The following is a 25,403-nucleotide window of genomic DNA, read 5'->3' on the forward strand; positions in this document are numbered from 1 at the left end:
AAATCTCGAGTTTAGTATAGTTTGTCTACACATAGTCATCGCAGTGTGTTCCTCTGGTCTTTGACTTGATGTCGACTGACCAGATATGAGGTGTAAAATGATGATGATGATGAAAGGTATGGACAACATGAATTTATAGATCATAATTTGGCGTTGATATCCTGACAGGTTTTAATTTTCTGGCATTCAGATGTCCTAACAGAATCGACTGGGGAAAAACTTGCTGCGCAACACAGGCATCGAACCAGTGCGCCTCTGGGACCTAACCTCTCGGCCATCCGTTGCCTATAGCAACCTGTTGTTTGAAATATGTTTGAAACCAAGGTTAAGGACATTATGATCTTTAACAAGCTTCGTCTTATTATATAAAGCTAATTGAATGAGCTTGTCTGTACCAGACAGCATATTGCTAATTGACTGCACCTTGTCTACTAGATACAACCTGTAGCTGAGTCTCATTTTTAGATGAGTATACAGATAATCCAATCAGCCTTCACTTTACTGGATGCTAACTCAGTAAACCTTAACATAGATAGCTAATTCAATGAGCCCTGTCTTTACTAGATACAGCATACAGTTAATTCAGTTGTGTTTAAAAATGAGTCAACAGACCTGACGCCGTGTGCTCCCCCATGTCCATATATGGACAGTACCCGGCCTCCGTGGCGGGAAAGGGGGACAAAGGAGTGAACAGCCGGGGAGATAACCGCGTATAAAGACAGTCCCAATGTACTTTTAGAAATAAAGGATGGAATGAGAGTTGACAGCAGACAAGTATGTCGAATTTTTGCAACATTGTTTGCTAGCATCTTAGTTTGGTTTGTTTTTTTTTAAAAAAAGAAGCTCTGCGATTGGCTATTCTCACGATTTGGCTGTCTGTTAGACGGAATATGTCCATGGTTTTTGTCTGTCTGCTTAATTGTGTCTGTCTATGTTTCTTTCTGTGTGTCTGTCTGTTTCTGTGTGCTTGTCTGCCTGTCTGTAAGCCTGTACTGTCTTCCACACATAACCGTTTCCCAAAAGCGCATTTAATCTCTCATACTAACGGGAAAATTTATGTTTGTAAAGTAACACCTCATGCACCTCGGCACTTCTCAAAACTATTTTTGTCACAACATTAACAAACTCACATTCCACAAAGCACAATCTCACGGCAACATCAACCTTCATGATAATAACCATAATAAGTTTATAAGCATTTGTAGCAACAGTTCAAAAGGTGAGCAATCACAGCTTAATGGCCTGTAGTTGTTACAATAACAAATAACAAGCATCCACAGATGTGACTGACACACATGTGTATGTAAGTTTTGTCTCTGAATCTTGTTGCTATGTATTTTAACCCTTGTCCTCAACTGATGATAATGTTCAAAGCTGTTGGACTCAAATTTCCCCGGTTAACAAAGTCAGCCAATTCCCTAGATTTTCAAGCTTAGGTTCGACAAAAAAATAGAAAGAGTATGAAGAGAGAACTCCAGAAAGGTCTATGAAACTCTTTTTGATTATTCCGACTCTTACTGCCATAAAAAAAAATCACCAGAGGTTCTTCAGACTTTCAAGAACTTTCTCTCCAGCAATAAAAACCGAGGTGTGCGCGGCGTTTTAAAAAAATTCCTGAAATAACATAGAAAATGTACGATTTGCAGATAAGCTTTACGACATAAGTTTCAGACAGGCTGACAATAATAAATCTCTCCATAATCTCCAGGACGGCTTCCTGGCATTTTATAGATATTTCTCATTCTCCCATCTGTCTAGCGGGTACACCTTTAAAAAAATACTTTGCTACATTTTAAACATCAAACTATTTGAATTACTAAATCGATTTGTTCACAAAATTTGCACACAAATACCAAAAACAAGAGAATAATCCGAAGCTGAGACGAGATTTTTTTTTTCAAAAAAAAAAAAAGAAAAAAATGGAGATGTGTTTATTGCGAGTGCATGGCTTGTCGTGAGTCAGCCTGCAGTGTGTGCCGGGTATCACCGGGTGTGGAGGACAACATGTTGTTGACTTCCATATTTTCCCCTTTCCTTCACCACGATTCCGAAAGGAATGATGCAGACACGACGGAGGAAGAAGTGCAGGCTCCGAGCAAGCACTGTCGTCTGCTCCACGCGCCCCTCGCGTCTGCTGGCCGCCATTTTGACTGTGAGGGCGCTGTCACCCCGCGAAGGTCTGTCTTTGTTTTTAATGGAAAGAAAACAGCCTGACGTCGTGCAGGCTCCCAACGGTTGTCATTTGGCCGTTTCTGCTGCCCCTCCATCAGGATTTAAATCCTGCTTTGGGTAAAAATCGCCGTGTGGGTCAGAGAGTGCTGTGGCTGGGTGCGTGTGTCATGTGACACGCGTGTCCTGTGCATGTCATGGCGACGGCAGACACGTTGACAGATCCTTGACAAGCACTTCTTTGGGGTTGTTGTTGTTGTTGTTTTTTTTTGTTTACCCCCGAGGCCATGTGAGTTTAAGATATCTCTGCCGTGCATCTTAGAGTCGTCGTCGTCGTCGTGTTTGATGATCATCGCCTTTGTTGCAATAAAGTTCTCAGACTCATCGTCCTCGTCTCGGGAGGAATCATTCTGTCGTCATTAAAGTTTTCGGATATTTATGATAAAACAGTGTTAAGCTTTCAGTTAGCCTTGACATGAAGACTTTTACCCGAGTGTTTGAACTTCTCCAGGCGTGAAAGATTTTAAGATTTAGTTTCTCATATTACTTTCCATTTCAAATATGATTCTCCGTTATCCCCGCGTCCTCCCCCTACCTCCATACACACGCACCTGTCTGACAGTATTTCCAGCATCATCCACGTGGAACAGCTATTTTAGACAAAGGTATACATCAGCAACACTTTTCCTCCCATCACAACAATTTTGTTTATATTTTAGTCTTAAAATTATGAGGCGTGGAGTGTTTACAGTCAAGTATCTGTTGTGTGAATGTAAGCAAGAGACAGACCTTTGTTCAGCCCGTCCTACAAATATCTACAAACCGTCAATAAACCGTTCATTGTGTTCAGTTATACACGTGTCAAGAAAAAATGTTACACTCGGTGCTGGGGCGGAAGTGATGGTCGATTCATTTTCCTCCGCATCTGCTGCGTCGGCTTGACGCATGTCTCGGTTAGCGCGTGCAGTTGTTACATCTCGCGGGCAACGAGACTGAGAATGTGTGTCCAACATCTTTCTTTCTGTCTTACTGTGGCTAGTGGGTTTCCTCTCCTGGCTAAAAGGCTTGTAGCATGTAAACTGATTCTTTGGATAGAGTGAGTGAAGAGAGAAAAGAGAAAAGTGAAGGAATAGCCGTGCTATGAATCATGCCAGATAGCACTTGATGCACAAAGATGGATGTTACGAAGGATAAAGCCATTCAAAGATGTCAAAAAAGAGGTTTCTGCAGACAGAATAAAGCAGATTAATGTGACACTAACTTCACTGTCATGGTTGTTACTGCTGTCGTCAGAACTGTTATTGTTATTATCTAAATCCCACTGTTGTTGTCACAATTGTGATTGCTGTTGTTGTAATTGTAACTGATTGCCGTCATGATTGCAGCTAAGATTTCATTTCTGCTGTAATAATTATTCTGCTGTTGCTGTCATAATTAACCTGCTCTTGTCATAGTTGTTGTTATTGTCTCTGTCGTAATTTTTACTGTTTATCATAACGGATGTAATAAACATTTGCTCTCATAAAAGACAGGGAATCACAGAGCAAACTAATCCTCCTTGAGGAAATTTATGAAAAATCTTATAGTCTGACGAAGAAAAAGTATCTGAAGATAAACCTCGACATACAAGTGCAGCTGGAACACGGAAAGTCACGTGACCTCTGTTACTGACATAAACTAGCGAAAACATTTATGACAGGAAACAAAACACACACAAAAAAAAGACAAAAACACAAATGCGACAAAAAATAAAGAAATCAGCAACAAAATAAAAAAACTAAACAAAATCAACAAACAAAAAAAACAAAACAAAATCAACACATCAAAGACAAAAACAATAAACAAAGAGCATAATAAACAAAAAAGACAACATAAAATCTCATCGAAAAATTACCCTTTCAGCGCAAGCGCATAAAAGCCACGTAAATTTATTCACTCTTAACAATTCAAAAGCAGAAGCACGTGAAGATCCACTTATCTGCCCCTACAAAAAGCGGGAACAAGTGCAATAATGTCGTGCATTACAGCGCTCGCTCTTTACTTGTCAAGCGGCGCTGCAGACAGGTCTCACTGTCGTTAATGACGTCAGGCCTCGCGGTAGTCACAGTCGTTGTCGCTGCTGTGCTGTCCTGGTGTGCCACAAAACACAACGCACTCAAGAGAGGACCGAGGGGAGGGGAAAAATTTTCGAGAAAGATATAAATGGCCGGAAGTGACGTGGTGGCTGTTTACAATATCACATTCAGGCGTTAGCGAGACAGACGCACATGATGACTAAGACAGAGATAACTGATCATTAGACAGCGATGAGTGTCCATTACAGGGCAACAGCTGTACAACAAGTGGTCAATAGTTCGCACATCGGGACGAGTAGTGATGACGAGGAAGGTACAGTTGATGACGAGAGCGAGGAGAGCGAGGGATGCTGCTGCCCACACACTAGTGACTAGTCAGGGTCGAGGTGAACCTAGTGAACCTAGGTACCATGTTGTGCACACGGCCCCTGAGTGACTGTCTACGTAACGCGCGTTTGTCTGTTACAGGAAACATCGCTTCTCAAACATTCACCGACCTTAAATGAAGCCGCGCACACGGCGGCGTCTAAGGAAATGACGAGCCTACGAGCGGAGAAAATACGCAAAGAAGATGGGAGGACAGTATGGCTCATGAACAGCATTCAAACAGTACGCTGATAAATATACCTTGCAGTGGTAAGAAAACTGCACTACAGCTTTATGTTCATGAAATTAAGATCAAACGCTTACCATGAATCTACACATTAGTAAGAGTTCTTTGTAACGGCTTTTAATCCTCCACGTGTACTTCTGTACATGATAAAAACTTTTGTAAAAATGTTCAAAAAGCAAAATCAGTCACTAGGGACACTTTTTGAGCTTCAGATCTTCAGAGTAGTGTAAAGTCCAGTTAAAAGGACTGTTTTGTGTATGGTTTTGGGGAAGGCTGGGAAACATGACTACAAAATATAAATCAAAAAATCAAAATGCTTGCTATTATGATTTCATTTTGGGGTATATTTTTGAAGCAAGTCCGCGGCCTTTAGCCTACCCTGATAGCATTTAAAGATTTTATAAACGTTTACAAAGGGTTTGCTATTTTCTCAAATTTCCTGCTAAATACTGTTGGCTGCTGACGACTTTTTTCATTCCGTCAGTCGAACGGTCTGTCTGTTCATCCGTCAGTCGCTGTTCCTGGCTCTCGTCAGCTAATTCTTATATAATTATGTGTCTACTAATTATCACGCCAGTAATACTGATGCTTATGATAGAAAGTGCTAATTGCTGCAGATAGATACGGTCATTACAGAACCAGTTATTAACATTTTAAAATATATCTTTATCCTCCTGCTCCGAGATTTCGTGAAGTATTTTTAAGTATGTGACCATGAACCGTCTTCTTGGGGCTGGGGTTGGGGTGGGGTGGGGTGAAGGGGAATGCTATTATTGTAGTAAGCTTACTTATTGTGTGTGATTACATGGAAGACACTCCAGTGACAGCACGAAGGTGAAAGAACAAATGTGAAGCTAGACCACACTTCACACATCACCAAGCCAAATGTGACGACCAGGACATGAAGCTCATTTTCATAAATCACGTGCTCACATTCTCGTCATTATCTGAATCATCATTATTAATGGACAGAATCGTTTTCATGATAAGCCCCACAACACACACATAAAAACCTGTCTGAGGTCTCCGTCAACTCGATCTCGTGGTTCTCCGACACAAAATATGAGAGACACTACATGCTGGCTGCTCATGATATACAGTCTTTTGGTGGGATCCCTGTGTTGACTGAAAACAACTTCCACAACATTAGATGACTTTAGAGACTTTAGATGACATTAGATGACTGCAGCTAGTGAGTTTGTGTCCGGGTTTATCTGCATGCTTTCCATGGGTTCTCGTGTGGGTCGACTTGCTGGACTATTGTACTTCATTGGTCTTCGTGTGGGTCCACCTGTTGAAATATTACACTTCGCTGGTCTCTGTGTGGGTCTACTCCCTAGAATATTCCACTTCAATGACCTTCGTGTGGGTGTGCTTTTTGGAATACTGCATTCCATTGAGGTTTGTAAGAGTCTACTTGTTGGAACATTGCACTTCATTGGTCTTCGTGTTGGGCTCCTGAGTGAGACCTGTACTCTGTGGAGGTTTGGGCCTGAATACTTACTAGTCTATGTGCTACATTGGTTTTGTGTGGGTTTACTGTCTAGAACACTGCACTGTGCGTTTTGTGTGGTTTTTATGCAAACCCTTACACTTTCAGCAATCTAACCCTTTCCACCTTTAACACAAAGTATTATTTGCTTCCTCGCGGAGCCTAACAATCGTCTGTTTAATTACAAGACACACATACTCCGGCTATAAACACATCTACGATTTGAAATCTCTAATAGAATGCAATTTTTTAATGACTGAATCCAGTGCAAGACTATTTATCTAAAAGCTTGGTGAATTTGGTTCTCGAGATACACGCAGGCAAATAGCACAATGTACAGAAAAGTCATACTCGTGACGTCACTTTTGTACACATGTACGTCTAACATGTGGTCCCAGCTCTCCCATTGGCTGCAGCCTTGACAACGGAAGTGTATCTATGTACAATCTTTATGTCTGCGTGGTTTACCTTGACCTGTGCTTAGGGGAAGAGTTATTCACCCACAGTTTTGAAAATAGTTTGTTATGGTAAGCATTAGTCTACAACAACAACACACGACTAGACATATTAAAGATGTTTTTGATATTTAATTTGCTCCGGACTCGCTGTTTGCTTACAACTGTACATCTTAAGTCTGTGTGAGAGAGAGAAGGCAGATACGAGGTGTGAATGTGTCGTGTATGTGAGTGTGTGCAAACGATGATAATGATGATGGTAGTGGTGGAGGTAGTGATGCCAGGTCTCTAGATAGATAAATGGTCTCAGAATAATTCTGCACAGCCATTTAAAAGTAGTTTGACACTAGTGGAACATAAGATAAGACACCCTGAATCCTACAACGGTACATCACAAGCACCCGAGCCTTAACCACTGTGTTGTGAGGTTCTGAGCCATGAGCACTGGACTACACAACATTGGCCACAATCACAACCTGGGACAAACTACAACTTCATCACAACCTATCATAAACATTACCTCATCACAACCTGAGCTATAACCACCATGTCACCACAGTTTATGCCATAACCACTGGGTTACTGTCAAACGCCTGCAAGTCACCAGAGAGAGAGACTGAGACACTGCAACAAGTCAACAGTTCATTTCTAAAACACTAAAACCACAACAGGAAGACAAAGTCGCTGTAAGAAGATCAACCAGACATGTCATGGCAGACATGCTAAAAATGTGTCAAGACTTAGACATGCTGGTGATACGTTTGTTATTGTTAAACGAAAAGGACGATGAGTCAGCATAGATGGACATGAAAAGCTGAAATATCAGAACGAACAAAATGAACAAACATCCCCAACACAGTATGTGTCTCGCTGACACAGACACAAAATACTTACTGGACTGAAAGTGTGTGGAACCCTTCTCGTGCAATGACCTACACGCTGGACACCAATAAAGCTCTCTAATACTGTTTATACTGTGTTTACACATTTAGTCGAGGGTTTAGGGATCCAGTCTGACGATGGATTAAGATGGTGCTCGATATTGCGTCCATTTTTTCGGTAATTCAGCGTGGCAACATAATAAGACTCAACCATATTGACAAATCGGGTGATCCGCTGTTTTTCTCTTTATGTGACAAAGTGAAAAACAGAGAGTGACAATAATTCACACACACGAACACACATGCATGCATCCAACGTCTGTGAAGTTGAAATACAACCACGTGGCCAATTTACCCTTGGTTTCCCCATGCCTGTTATCTAAATTCAAACTTAGAGTATCAAACGAGTACAGTTAATAAAACCTGACATGATAACAAGTGGCTATCACTGACTGACTAATCAGACTGAACAAGTGAAGAATGAATAGACACTGTGTAGACGAAAGATATTTTAATGTCAGAGGGAAAAGGTTCACTACCTGATATTGCTACGACACTATGGTTTGGTCTGTGTCAAAGGCATAAAACCGTCAGCTTTTGCTGTCCTACCCCAACAAGAGTTAGTCTTGTACCCGTATTGTCAGTCCGTGTGTCAATGTGTCCATCACCGTTGTAGTCGTCGTCGGTGTTGGTCATCCCCAGATGTGTTTGGTGACAACACAAAGGCTTCACCCTTGCCCAACATTTAAGTAGTACTGTTGTTGCTCATGATCAGAGGTTACTGCTGACATCAATCAAAGGTTACCAAGGGTACATGTTTCAGTTGACAATATACTAAATATATTTATACTAATATATATATATACTGAAAACTATGGCTACTGAAATTTGAGATGAACAGAGAGGCAGAATCTGAGTCATGGGGTTAGTGATTTCATATTTGACTATACTGCCAGAACCAAGACTTTTTACTTATATTTTGTACTTATTATTTAAGTGTGTGTGTGAAAGCAAAGCACTAAACAATAATTACAAAATAATTTGAAGAACTACTTTCTCTAAACAACCCTCGCCAACAGTGGACTATGGCCGTTACCCACAAGCCCTCAGCATCACACCTGCCCACAATCACAACCACCGTCACAGTCTGCTGGCCAGACCTTGGCTTTATCACAATCACATCTCCAACCCTGTGATTTTAATTAGCTTCATACACAGTCACGCATGCTCCGTGACAATGCACCCCGGGGCTGCAATCCATACCCCGAGGTGACAAAGCGACAAAGTGTCGGCGTCTGCAGGTACACGGTATCAATAAGTTAACGCGCTGCTCGAGACTGCACGAGACCTTTCCGCGAGCTTTATTTCCATTTCGTTGCGCGAAATCCGGTTAAGGCCACGTGTACAAGACGACAAACCTTGTACTGAATTTTTTTTTTTTCTAAATTTATCGTAAAGTAAGGGTTGTGAGTTGAAGTCACGAGCGCGACTGAAAAACAAACGGTTGCATTACATATGAACGTGAAGACTGCATCCGTCGTCCTCCCTTCCCACTTCCTGAACATAAAAAAAATTATTAACTTTCTGTATTTGCAAACGGTTTCCTCAATTTTAAAAACAAAACTTGCTTTGAAAATGTGTCATTGGCAAGAGTCATCTCCTTGAGCTGTGATGTCCAGGACTGCTACCGACACACAACACTTAAACCCACGCAGGACCTCTTGAGCTTGAAGGATCGCTTGCGCGCGCATGTACACGTGACCAAGAACGTGAACATGTCCGTGAACGTAACTGAACGTAAACACGACCATGTACATGACCAGGAACATGAACGCCCCCTCCCAACCCTGGTGTGGAAGCAGGAAATAGCAGTCAGGAGCTTGGGGACTCGATGGGTGAGTGTGGGGTGGGGACGGGGTGGCGAGCGGGGCAAAGGATGCGAGGAGCAAGAAGCGGAGGAGGAGGAGGAAAGCTTGGACAACAAGACCGGGGTTAGTAGGGGAGGTAGGGGGGCACTAACCTCGGAGATGGTGGGCGACTCGAAGTGGACGGTCAGCTCGTCCTTGCCCTCCGAGAGGCGGCGGCTCTGGATGCGACAGCGCAGCTCCTCCTTGATGAGCGGAGTCAGGCGACCCGTGTGCAGCGACTCCACCGTGGCCCGCAGCAGCGCCGCATCACTCAGGTAGCTCAGCTCGTGCAGGAAGGCGTCTTCGGGGGAGTCCGGGGGCACAGGCGGGGGCTCGGCCGCCACTTCCACATGCACTTCCAGCTCCATCTTCATCGGTGGACGGGGCTTCAGCTGCTGCTTGCTGACCGTTGGCAGACCGACCCACCTTTACTCCCCCCACCTTCCCTCGTAACAAGAATCTCTCAAAATCAAAAAAAGGTCAGGGAGTGAGAGTGATTCACTCCTGGAGACAGTGGGAGGGCAACTAGGGTAGTGAGGGTGGTAGGTGGAGGAAGTCGAAACTGGGGTGGTTAGAGGAATAACAAACGACCGCACCTGACAAAGAAACAAAAGCAGATGACTGAGCGAGGAGGACGAGTCTATTGTCTGCAACCTGTCACGGCTCGGTGACCCTCAAGGATGTCCGATCCTCTTGCACACAAATTTTCTTTCCCACCACTGTCATGCGCAGTACGGCAGCAGTTAGCCCACTGCTAAACTCTTGACTAACCTCCGGTCGCTTGTTTCGGGCTCAACACCTGGGTAAGCCCTCGCCTCGACGACGACAGCACCACCAAGGAAAAAAACAACAAAAACAAAAATAAAAAAAAACAAAAACAAGAAGGAGCAGACGACAGCAATGTCCTCCTCCTTGTCGTCGCCGCACGCTGCAAGGTGAGGTCACCGCTGGCTTCAGCTCTGGACGACTTCCGGTAACGGACAAAGACCACGACATCGGCGATGATGCCCGCGACACAAAGGGCGGCGAGGAAGACAGAGGAGATGCATTTGTTGACGATGAAAGGCTGCCACAGCTGGGTGTTTACGATGAAAGGCCGCCACAGCTCGATGCAGGACCCATGGCCATGCTGCCCGCCGTCTCTCTCTCTGCCAGCGTGGCCCGTCAGTCCCTCCCTGCGCCTCGTGGAGACAACCAGTGAAGGGGGAGATGGGAGGAAAAGGAGGGGATGAGGAGAGTCGTCGACGTCGTTTGCAGTTCACAGCCTCGGTCACTGCTCTGTGGTTGTGGTGCTGCTGCTGCTGTTGTTGTTGCTGCTAGGTCATCGGCAGACTCCGCAAGCTGCACGATTGAAGGCTCCCTCGGTGTGAAGATGACTGTCCGGCCAGTGCTCTTCCCCCCTCGTCCTCCTCCTCTTTGTCTGCTCGTCAGCTGCTCCACCACCACCACCACCACCGCCACCACCACATATGTTGGTCAGCACCCGGTCACTCCCCGGCCGCAGCGTTTTCCCTTCACCCCACCTTTTTTTTTTCTCCTCTCTCCTCCTTCACTCGATGGACGACGACGCCTCGACGCCTCGGCGCAGACGACCGTGTGCTCTCTCCATCTTTCTCTCTCAGCGTGTTTTTGTTTTTCGCTCCCTCACCTTCCACGACACCTTCTGCCCGTGTCTTTCAAGAACCTCTCTACTACTATACTCCCTTCTTTCTCTCGCTCGCTCTCTCACTTAGCACGGAGCGTGTCGTCCCCCCGGCCTCCTGGTGGCGTTCTGTGAGTGGCTGATGCCGTGTGCGTGCTCGCACCGTCGCGCTGTCAGGCTCTCGCGTGCCTCACCGCTCGTGCGGCTCTCCACTCGCCGTACTCTCCAACCCCCGCCACGCCAAAACGCTGTGCAAGTAAACACGCCAAAACGCGGGTAGTCCTCCACTCAACTCCCGTCTTTTTATTGGTCCGACTGTCAATGAGATTGATCCCCAAAAAGGCTTGTGCAGTACACACCACGGCGAAGTCAAACCGATGAGGATGGTGGCGATGATGGTGGTGATGGTGGTTAGGGATGAAGTATTAACCCAACGAAATATATTTATCTAGGCTAAGGTTATTTTCACTTGGTTATTGCATCGACTCACAGTCACGCAGTGGGTACACACGACAGCAAACTTTGTTGCCAGTCTCTGGCATTTAATGCTATTCGCAGAAGAGGGAGGAGGGGAAGGAATATAATTATCCTATGACGTAATGTTTTCTTCCGCTGCTCAGGCTCCGCGCGCGCAAAGCGCACGCGCGCGAGAGTCCTCAGTTCCCAGTTTGCCTCGGTGGCAGGCACGTGGGCAACCGCTCTGCTGTGGCGAAGTCTTGAGCTCGATACCCGGCGTGGACAAACCTACAACCGTCGTTCTTCCAAGAGAGAGAGAAAGGGAGATAAAAAAGAAAAAAACTTTTCAAACTGCGGCAGACGTTTTATGTCAAACATGGAAGATGCGAGAAAAGAAAAATGAGATGAAGCAAGGACTCGGTGGCCGGATGATGATGAGGATGCTGGTCCTCGCGTTGTGCTGGAGGCTCGCGCTGCGCGAGGCAAGGGAGGCAACCTGCGGTTTGTAAGCCACTGAGTGCAGCATCGCGGTGGATGGCGCGTTTGCCCGTGTGTCCCCGTGTTTTGTGGTTGTGTCAGTGTGTTTTCGCGCAGTCGGGATCTTGTTGTATCGTTGTCATGGTGAGTTCGCCGTCTTTTCATTCTAAACATGTGTATTTTGTTTACATGGGCCTTGATGCCTCTTTGTGTCACTCACCTCAAAGACAAAGTATTTGAAAAAATGAAAGAAAAAAAAACCATCTTCATATTCAGTAATTTCTAAACACCAAAATTATTCTATTAATGTAAACAAAACTACAAAAAAATCTTTCTCTCTCCCTCCTCCTTTTCTGTTCCCCTCCTCGCTTTGCAAGCTTTGACACTATGATATTACAAACAAATTTTACTGTAAAATGCTAACCACATCAACTGACAAACGTAAAATTTCACTGTAAAAAATGTCAGACATTTTTAAATAAAATATACCCGGGCTAGTTTGCAAACTGAGACAATTACCGACAGAGCTATACACGACGAACACAACGGTGAACTGTTTACACAACAGACTGTCGGGTGTCTGACAGGTTTATCACAGAATATTTCTTCTTTTGTCATTTGTCGACTGGATTCGACGGATGAAACTGTTTCTTGTTTTTACTTTTGGTAAATCTCAGACACAACACAATGTAAATCAAGCAGCTTGCTCTCTAAAAATATATAATTTTTTAAGAAGATCGTAGAAAACCAAGACAAAACTACTTACTCCGTGAATAGTCTCTTGAAGTTGTGTACACAAGAGATCAGACTATTGACATTTACAAACATCCATGTTTTTTAGAACTTTATCTTATAGCTTGCTCACTGTGTAAACCACAAAGAAATAAGAAAAAAAAGGGAATTGAAAATAGATGATAAGTACCAAAAACAGACTTCTCAATCCTCTCAGATATCCACAACACTTTGATGTATTTTTAATCCTCCTTTAAAATAATACAGCATGCATTAGTCGAGAGATAAATGTCTTTCTAAAAACCTTAATTACAACATTTATAGTCATGTACATGAATAACATTTACCCCGTTATCTCTAAAGGACGATTGTTGGTAGACATATTTCTGAAACAAGTAGACAAGACAGGGTCAGTCTTTCACTCAAATTTAATTATTTACAAACATCGCGAGACAACAGGCTGTGTGTTGTTGTCAGATTGTGTCTAGTGGGTGGTTAGCAGTGTCTAATGTTTAATCTGATCACAATGTCATCACAGACAATGTCAGTTTTCATTCATTTTATCTTTAGTTTCTCTTTCATTAATTCAGTTTCTTCACGCTTGAACGGTTGTGTTTATTAGAAAGTGTTAGTATCGATGCCAGGGTGGTTGGGGGGACTAGCCAGGTGTGATTCATACACCCCTGCTAAGAAACATCCATAAACCTACAAGTGTACCTGTCATGTCAACTCGTATAAAGGAAACATTACGCCTCTGGGTGCCAGCTACCCGGTGAACTTGAGTCGGAAAAAAGTGCATGTATCCATAATGTCCACCCCACATCAATCCACGTAATCCACATAATCACATTGCTCTCCCTGCCTCCCCACGGACAGGTAGCACAGCCTGGCTCAGGTGTAGGCTCGACAGGTGTGTGGTGCTGGTCACGTGTCAAAGACAACCTGTAGCCGGGACAGTCAGCTCTTAGTGCCAGACATCGACAGGTCACTCGCTGACCCGCCACCTGCCCTGTGTTAGTGGAAGTCATGTGAGTGAATGAACGAGAAAGAGAGAAAGAAAATGTCATGGTATTATCACTCGCTAAAAATTGTCAGTCTGTCACTATAAGATATTTTTATTTGTTCGGTCTTACGGGTGGTTGAATATATCTTCAAAATCGCATGTCGCAACATTGAGACTCTCTTGAGTTGCAAAATATCTTTATGCGTTGTTTCCACGCGCTTATGAGAGAGAGAGAAGGAGGATAAAGTGAAAAGGTTAGTGGACATCACTGGCTTAAATATTTTTATTTATATTTACCCCGTACTCGCTGACAGTAAGGTAGAAACTATGATGGGATAGGAGCAGTTTCTCCCTCAAAATAATCTGACAGGCAAGAGTGTGAACGTCGTTCACTGTCAACTTGAAGTTTGCCCTCCTCCCCAAAGCCGAGCATCTTCCTCCTTCACTGCCTGTCGCTCGCTTCATCACAGGACGACGCTTGCAGATACGTGCGCGCGTGGGTGAAAGGTCACGTGCGTGTGAGTGTGAGAGAGAGAGGGATGGAGAAGGGAGAGAGAGAGACTCATCTATCGCTCACGATAAAGACAGAATGCAGCACATGTCGCAAGCTGACGTGGAGCTCGGCATAACACACAACTTTCTCTCGTGACAAATTCTTGCGGCCTCCACCCTTTCCCTTGATGATGCAGACGATGGCCTTCTCCACCCTCCTCCTCCTACCCGAGGCTAATGCCGTGCAGCAAATACCACTCGCCCCACCACCCACCCGGCTAATGCCACTCACGCGCGTGCGCTCCGGATGATTGAAATTCCCAGCAACATTTTTTTAAACATTTTCAGCAGGCATCGCACCCTGTAACTCCCGTCATGGGGGGAACCACATAGTCTCTCGAGAGAGTGAGGATGTTCGGGCGTTCTCGCCATGAAGGAAACGAAACAGAAAATAACTGACAGATGGAAGAAAATGTGAGAACTCTGACCTACTGAGCGTTTAACTTCCGCTGACATGGGAAGTGCCTATAGGATGATGATGATTGTGTGTGATGTAGAGGAGGGAGGGGGAGGGAGAGTGTAGCATCTCCAAGTGTAACTGAGCACCAAGCGAAACAATCAGATGTTTTGACAGCCCTCCGATGTCGAAAGTTCAGGGAGTTCTGGAGCAGGTATTGAGGTCGGCCCCCCGAGTGCGGGCAAGGTAGAGTGATTAGAAGGAAGGTGGTGGTGGGTGGGGAAGTGCACGCTCGCTGGTTCAATCCCTGTGCGGTGCCCCTACCTTCCCCACTTGAACAGACACGTGACCTGTGAAAGGGTTCGGGGAGGTAATGCAGCAAGGGATATTATGAGATGAACATCCTCACATAATAATTATGTTGGCTCTTGGTCACACGGTTGTTGGGTGATCAAATAGGATTAAAGATGTTTCTGGAATTAGATTGTCAGTGAGAAGGGGACACTAGGGGGGAGAGGGATGGTTATGGATGCACAGTTCCAGAGATCCTGAGTCTTGCACCTGGGAAGGTGTTACGCGGAGGGGCGACTGCCTCCGAAGTTGCTTCAACACCGATTAATAGTTTAGAAGACCTGTGGGTGTTCGTGTCCAGGGTCAGGATGCAAGACGTGGATCATGAGACCACCACTGTGTCCGTAGTTCCCCTCGAGGTAGCCATACCACCTGTCTCCAGACCCTGAGGGGAGGAGTGGGGAAGCTACATGGCAAGCAAAGAGTCCGTGTCATACACTTTCTACCCGGGTAGAGGGGGGTGGGGATGTGTCCTAGTACACACAAAGACAGGAACTACTCATATCAATTCTATATTCCTTACTCAAGGCTCAGCCAGTAACCTAACAGCTCCTACCCCAGCTATAACCTCCCACAGGTAGCTACCCCTTTTCAGAAGACAACCACTGCGTATAAACCCCTTCTGAGGAGATATTTCCTACAGAAATAATAGTTCTCTATGTCACAACCAATGCACTCATGCAGCCCCTCAGCTACAGCTATTGCACTAGAATCCACCCGAACATTAAAACGATGAACATGTATCCCTCTCTCTCTCTCTCACACACCACCCATCCCCACCCCACAACACAAACACTCCATTAACACAGCCCCTAAACCCCTCTCCCACTTCTTCCACAACTACTACACCACAACCCCTCCCAACCAAACACACTCACTCCCTGTGAACGCTGATGAATGCCTCTCAGACTCCGGGTAGGACACGAACACGGAGATAGGCGCCGGTGGCTGTGGTCGGGTGAGCCTGGTCACCCCATCGTCAGCTACATCAAATGAAAAAAAAAGTAATCTACCCAGAACAGGGGCCAGCAGTCAAGGTCCTCCCCACCCCTCTGCACTCTTCTGCCCCCCTCCCTGACTCTATTACCACAAGAGAACCACAGAGGCTTTGAGGAAGGAGGGAGGAGAGGAGAGGGGAGGGAAATAAACTCAGTGAGTCAACCGCAGCTGGTCGCCATGCATCTCTCTGATTAGGCATGTGAACAACAGGCCTGTGTTTTCGTGTTGGGGGGAAAAAAAGTGGAAGCGGGCAGAGGGTGGGTGGGAGGATGGGTGTGGATGTGCGGGTGCGTTTGCCAGAGGTAAAGGGCAGGTCACCCTGCACAGGCTCGCTGAGCAGCCGCTGTAGCAGACGACGCCTCGTCCTCCATTTTTGAGCCGAGACCCAACACGCCTTCTGTATTTTTAATCATCGTTTTTATTTCTTTTTGGTAATGGAAACAAAAGAGTTGATCCCATCCTCGTGTTTGGACGACAGTAGTGATGATAGTAGCGATGGTGTAAGTGTGAGTCGATCTTCGTCCATCAATCAATCCCTTGCCTGCATCAACATCCTCTGATGATCTCTTTTGTCGATCTGCTTGTCTGTAACTTCGCCCATCACCTGACAGTTGACTCGATACCTTTGATTACCATCTTCTCCAACGTGCTGAGTAGTTTATACCCTTCACCATCATTACCGAAATTACCTAGTCACCAGCTGTGTGCAGCTGTCAGCAGCTGTGTGCAGCTGCGTGGGTGGGTTAAAGGTCGTCAGTCGGCACATGTCACGTGTTACATTGATTACAATCAGAGAGAAAAACACAGACACACACCTTTTCCCTGAACCACTGAGTTGGGTACACACCGGGTGTGGCCGTGTGTCAATACTGTGTGCTAAAAATAGCCGTCAGGTCAAAGTGCACGGAACCCTCCGTCTCTAAGACAAAGGCTGAGAACGATGTTCTTCGCATTTAAGCAGGGATGGTTACAGAAAGACAATTATCAGTATGTTGTGAGGAAATATATTTATATTTTTAATGTGCAGTAAATACGTAGTTTTTCATGTATGTTATAATTATTATCCATTATTTTTTATTGTATAATTTGTTGTAAGTACTCCCAAGGGATTATCTAGTTATCTTCTTGGCAGAGCAAAGAGTGTAGAACAACAAAACTTAACATTCAGTCGGGTGAGAGGAGAGTCTTATACTATCTCAGAGTAGGAAGCAACCACGGCGTTAAAGGTCACAGCGAGCAAGGTCTCCCTCCCAGCCTTGATGTTTCCCTCCTCCCTCCCGCGTGACACGGCGCAGGCCGTTATGATGCAATCGAGTGAGGGAGGAGGGAGAGGGTCATCGTGCCCAGGACCAGCTGCTGCTGCTGCGCGTCAGCCACGATGAACCTTTGACCCCCACCCCATCCCACCCCCCACGTGCATCACCAGACGAAAGTGTAGTGTCGTGTGCAAGCGTGTTGACACCATCTTGTGTACATGTTGACAACAAACAACACTCTAAAAGCGATTTGTCATTACGCGAGGACAACACGTGACCCAGGGCGAGCCATTGTTTACTACAACTCGCCTCATCGCACTTCACAACACGCAATCGATCAACATCGCTCTCAGTCCTCAACAACACGTAAATAACAGCAAAGCGAGATGCACGAGCCGATGTTCCAAACCAACAAAAATATTTGTTCTTTAAAAAATTCAACATTTGGCTGTTCTCTCCAGGTAGGAGGTAAAAAAGAAAAGCGACAATGAGAAGAAGAAGAAAAAAAAACTTTTCTATTTTTAGTCCTCTCGTCTGCTGACGCTCATTCGTTTCCGCATTATGGCAAAGAGGGTTTGAAAGTAGAATCGAGAGGATGAGTAGAGGGGAGGAGAGAGGAGGAGGGGAGGGTTGACTTACCGTGTGTGGTCTTCTGCCAAAGAATATAATCCCAGACTGTTTCACACATGAGAAGACAGGAGGAATCGCACATGCTGTCGGAGGATGCAGATAATCCGCCTGATGAGAGAGGCTGTGGTAATTTGGCCACACGATGGTCTTGGAGTCTGGCCCCAGACGTTACTCTGCTGGTGGTGGTGATGATGATGGGGGATGAGGAGGTAGACGAGGAGGGGGTGACGTAAGTTGCCAGTCTTGCGACGCTCGGGGGGTCCGCCGCCGGCGCCTGGGTGTGCTTGCGTCGAGCAGACGACACGGGGTGGGAGGGTGCAGCAGCATGATGGTTGGGGTGGGTAGTAGGGAGGGAGAGGAGAGGTGTGTGGTGTACTGGGCGGACACGTGTGTGTGTGTGCACACTGCGTGATGGCGCGTGCTGCTGCTGCTGCTGCTGCGGCTACTGCTGCTGCTGCAAGTGCTGTGGCAGCGGTGGTACGTTTACGGCGAGGGTCGTGCAGGTGCGTTGTGTCTGGAGGACGGTGAGCTCGGCCCTCCGTAGTTGGAGCCTGTGATTCGATGCTCGGTGTGGGCGGGACACGGATGTTGAGCGGTGCACACACACACACGCAGGACGAGGAGTTCTCCCCTTCAGACGTAGAACTTCCGAGTACAGACTGACAAACGGACAGACACACATACATACATCTGGATACACGCTGACTCCATTGTCGTATTAACTCCCTCCTCAGAATAAAACTTCTGCTTGAAAGGGTAGCGGGGGTACAGCCGGTGGTAAATCCGTATCCTCCCGAAACAGTTGACTCGGTGCAAAAGCATCATCAACCTGCAACATCTCCTCCCAGGCTCGGCGCAGCTGCTAGCCGGGCACCCGTTGGCCTTCACGCTACCCGAGCTGCCACCCACACATCGGGGCTTTCCCCCAGCGAGCCTGGTCACATGGTAAACACACCCGTCACGCACGGCTGGCACCGAGCACGTGGTGTCACCAGCCTGCCGCACCACAACCTGCACACATCTCTCTCATCGCCGAGCTTTTGTCAGCCTCCGGGTCCACGCGCGATGCCAGCAACTCTCGGCCAAGAGAGAGTGAGTGCCAGAGGGATAGGAACCTTCCCCATCCCTCCCCAGCTTGAGTGGGAGGAAGTTTTTTTTAAATCTCCGCAACAGAGGTTAATTCACAACTTTTAACAACTCTTCCTCTTTGGCGCGTGCAGTTGCCGCCGTCTCTCCCTCTCACTGAAGGCTTGTTGTTTGTTGTTGCTTCCCCCTTCTTTCCTTCAAGTATCACAGATTTTATTTTTTTTTCCTGAGTCTCCACCGTTCCTTTCTTTATTCAATCAGTTGTTGTTTGTAGACTCTTCGTTGTCTCCCCAACTCCCCTTTCTCCTAGTTCGAACTTTGTCATGTCATGTTGTGCGCTGTGTCACCCACTGGCAGGTCACGCTGACACTTGCCAGGTCGCGTGGCGCGAGACGTAAGGTCACCGACGCCGACACTGCAGCAGGAAGAGGCAAGTGTCTGACAGATGATGATTACGATGAGGATGCTCTCTCACTAAGTCTTCATCACCTTCTTCATTTGGCGCACGCGCGCGCGTGCTGCTTGGCACAGCCCCTGATCATGCCACACTGTCACATGATTGTCACTCTGTATCACCCCTCCTTCCTTCACACTCCCCTCCCCCACCCCAATCACACGTGACAGACATCGAGGCGTTTACGTCCCTTTAAACCTCACTCCTATCAACGGAAAACACCAGTGTTTTTGTTGCTGTTTTTTTTTTCTTTTCGCCAGCACGTGAAGACCTTTAAAAGCGAATCTGAGAAGTTTGTTTTTCCTCCTTTTTAACGTTTTTTTTTTTTTGCTGGCCACAAAGTAAACAACTCGCTGGACGCTGGTTTCACTTCCCTCGTTTCACTCGCCACAAGCACGTGCTGTCAGCCACGTCACAGTACACACGGCGCCATCTACGCGGCCGTGAAACTACCACTTTTTTCTTTCTTTCCTTTTTTTTTCTCTTTCTCTCTCTTTCCAGACGGGATCCTCTCAGGCCGGCACACGCCTTTGATCTCGCAGCGGCGCTGCACTGCGCACGCGCGCTGAGGCCGTCGCCGTTTTCGATGAGATCAGCAATGGTCACAGACATCGGCAGACTGGGGTGGAGGGAGGAGAGGGGAGGGGAGGCGGCGGGTGACGGGGATGATGGTGGGGAGGGAGAAAGGTGAAGGCTGCTAGGGATGCGGAGATGAGGCTTGCCGTTGGAGGAAGAAACACACACACGCGCGCGCATCTCTCTAGTACAAACACAGAGCCTCGTTTCCACGCTGAGACAGAGCATCTCTCTTCCCGCCATTTCACGTCACTGGTGTCGTCTGTCCTCAAGTTTTTTCCTCTCCTTACCAAGAATTCCAACAGGGTATTCCGAGTAGACCTTCGCGCGTCCGCAGACACAAAAACAAAAGCAATGTCGCCATGTTGAGAAGGTCAAAGGTACTCACTGCTTTCACTATGACGCCGGCGACACGAGGCGGAAGTGAAAAGGAATGAGGCGCCATCTACAGGGCAATGGCAGAGCTCACTGGCTCCATGGCAGCTCGGGACTAAAGTGTACCTACATGCGAGGCCAAGCCGGATTTATTGCGAGCCCATCCTCATCTTCTTCCTCCATCCTGACTCACATCTGGCTTGAAAGTTCCCTCCTCACTACACCCACCTAGCCACTCTCGAGTTCTCTCGCTTGTTGGAATTTCCCTCTGGTCTCTAGTTTAGTTTGTCCCTTTGTTATTTTATCTTGCAGTTCAAGACGGTTTTGATAAACCCTTTCTAGAGACAGGTGTATACAGAGGTTTCAGTCCTTACAGACGTCCATTCCTCTCTGCAGAAGCCGACAGCACAAGACGCCATCTTGGCAGTTGATGCCAAAACGAGAAGCTAGTTAACTGGTCTTAGAAGCCATCCTGCTGCTCCTTATTATGATGTGTAATAACTTGAACAAGCAGAGATCATATTTTAGAAATACAAGAATTACATGTGATCAACGTGTTTATTCTCATTGTGAGAGCTGGAGTACAGAGCCTCTGACAGTCCGCCATGTTGAAACCCCTCTGAACTCCTTCCCCTTTCACTGAACAATAACTGCCTTCTTTATTCATCACTAGTCTGGTTTGTCCTTTACTTATCTATCTGCATATCTATCTTCATTGTCGCTGTTGTTATTTTACGAACGCTGAGGAACTATAACAGTAACCGGCTTATTAACATAAAAGTTAAGTTCAGGACTCGTGCTCACAGTAATGGCGATTAATGATGTTGCAGATGAACATTGAATGTAAACGTCCCGTAGGGTAGTGTCCGAAGTGGGGCTGAACTGTGAGTGGTTTACCGTGTGTAGGGCACACCATGGAGAACTTGCGACCTTAATTAGGCGACCTTTCACTCCTAGTGAGGTCACACCGGTCGCTGTAACCTCGACTGCCGCAGTGTGGTTACTTACACTATGTCATTATGATTATTCCGCAATCCTCTGATTGCATTACCAAGCTTTGAGTTTCATGTGCGGGTGTGTGTGTACCCATGTACCCTCACCATGGCCACCCACTGGCTCCTTCCTCTTCTCTCAGGACGTGCAAGATCTCGTTCTCTGTATACAGCTCTACTTCGTTATCCCGCCACCATCCATCCAACAGAAATGTTGGGCGAGAGGCGAGGTCGGGGTAGATCCATTATTAGGGGTAGCTTTGGGGGAAATCCGTTCTGCTGCAAACGGGTATATCCGGTTGAGACTGAACGTCTGTGCTCGCCGTTACCCGTCTTTGTAGGGGTACTGTACCCGTACTTTTGTCCGCCGGCCTTCGGTATGTGGGCCTTATGACACGGGTATGTGTATAAACACACCTGCTCACATGTACGTGTTCACTTTGACCCTGAATACCCGAGTTGCGGAGGGAAAAGGAAGGAGGACTAACCCCAAAGCATGGCCTTGCACTCCCGTGCTTCGCGCTTCAAACGAGAGACTGGAGTTCTTTGCTGAATACAACTCACCCTTTGCAAGCAACATATTTGCAGAACATTGTTTCGCATCCAGACTCTAGTTAGTAGACATGTAGTAAGAATGTTTAGTAGGCAAATTAAGAATATTAAGTAGATATATATTATGCTTTTCAAACTGGTCACAAGTCCACGCAAAGCGCCTGCCTGTCGCTGACAACAGTGTCATGGCCAGCATCCTGGTGACAAGAGGTGTGGTGGGGTGGATGGGGTGGGGTGGATGGGAGTGGCTGACGAGTTGTTTACCACATCAGGATGTGCAGGGCCGACCTAGTCACTCCTCCCCTCGCCTCCATTCACTGGTGATGTTGCTGCAGCACCAACAACAGGTCGAGCGCCCTGCCCGTGATTTCCGTGTCGACAGCGCAGGTCGCCGTGACCCAACCTGCCCCCGCCTGCTATCCTCCCATTCAGCCGGTGCAGGTGTTAGCCATCAAGTGATTTGGGCCACCCGACCACCCCATCCCACCCCACTGCACCGATGTACCCGCTGACTGCCTCCTTCCAGCGACCACCGCCATCACCATGACAACGCACTTTCCTGATTTACTTCTTCCCTCTCTCCTAACCGCCAGGTTTATTCATTCTTGCTTCCTTGTTTTAATAATAAAAAGTTGATTTATGTCGCGCATTTCCACACTTGAGAGTAGACTCAACGTGCTTTCCATAACTTGTTTTTTTTTACTTTTGCTTTTCACTTCCCTTCTCTCTTGATTTTATTTTTTCTTCTTCCTCTGTTTCCAGTGTTTTGCCAGTTTTCTAGCATGCTCACATACCATAACTGATGTGCTACCAGTTGTTCCTTGCATCGTCTACAATCAGGTATCAAAAAAAAAAAAAAAAGAAAGATGGTGGCAGATGACTCAGCAGGAAAAAAAAGCGCTCGGTAACGAGGCCTGAAGACGAAGCTGTGCGACTGCGTGCTACAAGAGACGACGTAACAGATGGTTCCAATCGATGTTACCTCTGCATTTTCCGCCGAGTGCGCATGTCTCACTTTCACGCACGCGCTCGTCCGTGACGCTTTGACTCGGGGGGTCCACGTGCCGCCGACGTGAGGAGGACGTTTGGCGCATCACGTCAGCTGCTGCAGATGCCTTGACTTTAAAAAAAAAACTGATTCGAAGGCAAGAAACTCAAGATATATCTGCTGATAAAAATAGAGCAGAAGGAGGTTTGAGGAAGGCGATGTAAAGAGAAAAAGGAGAGTCAGGTACAAGGTGTGCTTTTCCGAGGGCTTGGAGTTCGGAACTGCCTGCGCCGTGGACTGAGACCTGAAAAGGATGGACGTAGGTAAAGGTAAAGGTCAAGGATGGGATGTGGGGGAAAAAATCAGGTACATGTACTTGCTTACCGTGTACAGGTATGAAATTTAAACGAGCCTACCAACCACCCGACAGACAAATATTACAGGCAGACTTCGACAAATGTCGGAATGTTGTTCGACTGTAGTGTGAGTTCAGGTGCGGCAGTCTCTGTCAATGTTTTCGTCACTTCCGTCTTCACTCCAGTACACTTAACTGTCAGGTTCATTATTTCTCTCCACTGATTAATTGTTTCCGTGTTTAGCTCCGTGGTCCTCATAAGAAACATGGAAATCCAAGCTTTAGTCAGTGCCTCCCACTCTCCATCATGACCCCAACTCCCTCTTTATACCCGCTTTCCAACAACACTTTCCATTTTTCTCGATCTTGTTTTATCAAACCTCTTCACGCTGAGTAGCGCTCACTATAGTTGTAAGAAGTAAGAGACCTTTAAGCTGTTCACAGGAATGTTTGCCCAGGTGGGGAGGGTACCTGAGTAAGTGCTCCTTATCTCGATTAGGTTCTGCCCAGTCGAAATTTCCGGAACTTCCGTTCTAGGCTTGGTTGGAATTTCGCTTATGTACCCGCATCTGTTAAATTAATTCTTCACAAGTTTCTACCCAGCCACTGTTGCAATCTTCTTTTTTAAATTTGGAATTTGGAGTAAAAATGTGTGAATGTAGAACTTGAATCAAGCAGTTTATAAACTTTGTATTGATGACATATTTGAGCTTTAGTATAAGAACATGACAGAACAAATAAACAAACAAACAAACAAACAGGTAAATCTTGTATCACAGGTGCAATCCTCTGTGTTGAATCGCAAGGGAAGTGTTGCAAGTGTTGCAAGGGAGGATGAAGAGCCTGTCCTGTTGCTTTTGAAATGTTAGCTTATGAGGAATTCAAACACCTGGCCACCTTTTCTCCAGAGAATATTTTAATGTGAAACATTTCATTATTTATTTATTTCTCCAATATTTTATTAGCTGCAACCTCGCTGATAAGGAAGGAATGTTTCGCTTCGTGTTTTTAGATTAAATATCTTTTTCGTGAACAGTTATTTTTATTGCCGTAGAGGTTTCAAACTAGCCTTCACAAAAGAAAGAAAGAGAAAAAGAATGAAAGGAAGAGCAAACACGAGCACCACTCTGCAGTCAACGGCGCTCTAATAGCTTTGCCAATGATGGAAACAGGACGAGGTTGGGAATGACTGACGGAAGAAGGATCGGCCACTCGGTGGGAAAACCCAGCTCAGGTGAAATTTCCATGTTTGTCTTTGTCTTCGGGTGAGGTGGCGACCCGAGCGGTCGAACATTCCCGGCGTCCTGTGGCCCATTACTTTCTTAATGCGCATGTAATGCTAAGCAAAGATAACTCCACTCCAGCGGAAGTTCATGCAGGTACTCCTGACATGCGCAGTAGCGTCCAGAAGGTGCACAAGTCTTTTTCTCTCCTGTCATCCTACAACCTCGAGTCACCCTCCTCTCACATCCCCCCATTTAATACACGCAAGGTTTGACGGGAATGGAAAGTGGGATTATGTCCTAGGTGGCGCCACGACAGGACCGGTATAGTAAACGCTGATTGGCTCAGTCGAATCAGGTGATTATTTTGCGCATGCGCCGAATTCTGGAATAAAATAAGAGACAGGGATGTGGATACCATTCACATTGTCATGGCTACAGACAATACGAAAATCATAAGTTCATTAAGCTTTCGGGTGGACCTTGGTGATATGATGACTTTGACCTTTTGTCTGTGAGGTTTGAAGGTTTGAATTAAGGAGTGAACGTGGATTGTTGCTCACTGACCATCGTCATCTGACTAATGTCACCTGGCCAACCTGACTAATGTCACCTGGCCATTGTCACCTGGCCATCCTCACCACTGTCCCCTGGCGATACTGGACATTCTAGGTAGGTTCGGATGTCAGACTGGCTGGTCTGCCAGTTGGTGTTG

General features: G+C 46.4%; 1 long non-coding RNA gene across 1 annotated transcript in view; it reads right to left on the minus strand.

Moving 5' to 3' along the window:
* LOC112571090 overlaps positions 1-21,349 on the minus strand; it is an 85,974-nt gene extending 64,625 nt beyond the window's left edge. Inside the window, exon 1 of the long non-coding RNA XR_003100747.1 lies at positions 18,097-21,349. This is a non-coding gene — a long non-coding RNA (uncharacterized LOC112571090). The remainder of the gene's footprint in view (positions 1-18,096) is intronic.
* Positions 21,350-25,403: the final 4,054 nt, after the last annotated feature.

This window comes from Pomacea canaliculata, linkage group LG8 (genome assembly GCF_003073045.1).
Source record: "Pomacea canaliculata isolate SZHN2017 linkage group LG8, ASM307304v1, whole genome shotgun sequence".
NCBI classification, from domain to species: Eukaryota; Metazoa; Mollusca; class Gastropoda; order Architaenioglossa; family Ampullariidae; genus Pomacea; species Pomacea canaliculata.